Source organism: Rhinolophus sinicus, linkage group LG01 (genome assembly GCF_036562045.2).
Source record: "Rhinolophus sinicus isolate RSC01 linkage group LG01, ASM3656204v1, whole genome shotgun sequence".
NCBI classification, from domain to species: Eukaryota; Metazoa; Chordata; class Mammalia; order Chiroptera; family Rhinolophidae; genus Rhinolophus; species Rhinolophus sinicus.
This window is the reverse complement of record NC_133751.1, coordinates 102,404,067-102,405,536: the sequence shown is the minus strand read 5'-3', so window position 1 is coordinate 102,405,536 and position 1,470 is coordinate 102,404,067. Positions and strand designations below refer to the sequence as shown.

Below are 1,470 nucleotides of genomic sequence, written 5' to 3'. Positions count from 1 at the left end.
TGGTTCATTCTGGAGGTCCTGAGGGAAAAACTGTCTCATATCTCTCTCATCTTAGCTTCTAGTGGCTTCCAGAAATCCTTTGTGTTCTGTGGCTTATCGCTGCATCACTCCAGTCTCTGTTTTTGTCTTCCATTGACTTTTCTCTGTGTTTTTGCATGTTCTCTCCTCTTCGTATAAGGATGCCAGTCTTTGGATTTAAAGCCCACCCAAATCCTGTACGATCTCATCTTAAAGTTGATTACATCTATAATGTGACTCTGTCACATTCACAGGTACAGGGAAGTTGTGACTTGAACATACCTTTTTGGAGAGCACAACGTAATTCACTACACCTTCTCAACATATTCAAAAAATTTCAAGCTGTTCTGGAGTCACATCTCTTTTTCTTGGCTTCTGGAACACTAAACTTACCTGTTTTCCTTCCTGATTACTCTCTAGTCTCATTTAGGGCCTCATTTTTCCTCTAGCTGACATATATATTTTGGAGATCAGAATTCCACTCTGGGTCCTCTTTTCTTCTTCCTCCATAGTCACTTCCTATGTAATCACATCTATCCCAAAATTTGAAAAGATCTCAAATTTGTATCTCCATCCAGATATCTCTTTTGAGCTCAGACTACTCTTTCCAACTGCCTACATGAATGGCATCTCTTCAATGATTCATATTTCTAAGGCAGTATATCTAAAACTAACACCTGATTTTCTACTTTATTCCTTCTCATATCTTTGATTTCTCAGCAAATTAAACTTCCATTCACTCAGGGATGTTTTAATGCCAGAAATCTAGGAAATTTTTTTTTCATTAGTTTCAGGTGTACAAAACAATGTAATAGTTAGACATTTACACCCCTCACAAAGTGATAATTCCCCTCCCTCAGTCTACTACCCCTCTGACATCATATGTAGCTGTTAAAATTCTATTGACTCTATTCCCTATAGTGTACTCCACATCCCGTGACCATATATATATGTATATATAGCTTTATAGTTGACATTCAATATTACTCAGCTTCAGCTTCAGGTGTACACTGCAGTGGTCAGGCATCTACACAGTCCATGAGACAGTCTCCCTAAAAGACAAGTGTCCATCTGACACCCTACAAAATCTTTACAATGTAAAAATATAGAATGCTTCACGAATTTACTGTGTCATCCTTGCTCTGGGACCATACTAATCTTCTCTGTATTGGTCCAATTTTAGTATACTGGGTCTGACAATTAAGTTCGTGAACTCATCCTAGAAAAAGTGCTATATAATTCATTGCTGAATATCACTAATGTCACCTTCAAATTACTCCCCTTGGGAAGCTATGCACTGATGCCAGTGCCCAGTCCACCCTTCAAAGCAATTTTGGAACTCTTACTGGAATGGCCATCATAGCTGTGATCATATTACCCTTGATGCCCTGAATGTCATCAAAATGTCTTCCTTTCAATATTTCCTTTATCTTCAAATAAAGAAAGAAGTCA

General features: G+C 38.0%; 1 non-coding gene across 1 annotated transcript; it reads right to left on the bottom strand.

Annotated features, from left to right (window-relative positions):
- Positions 1-1,117: 1,117 nt before the first annotated feature.
- On the bottom strand, positions 1,118-1,222 carry LOC141568016 (U6 spliceosomal RNA). The gene has a single exon (XR_012491031.1). It is a non-coding gene; the product is annotated as a U6 spliceosomal RNA (small nuclear RNA).
- Between the last annotated feature and the right edge of the window lie 248 nt (positions 1,223-1,470).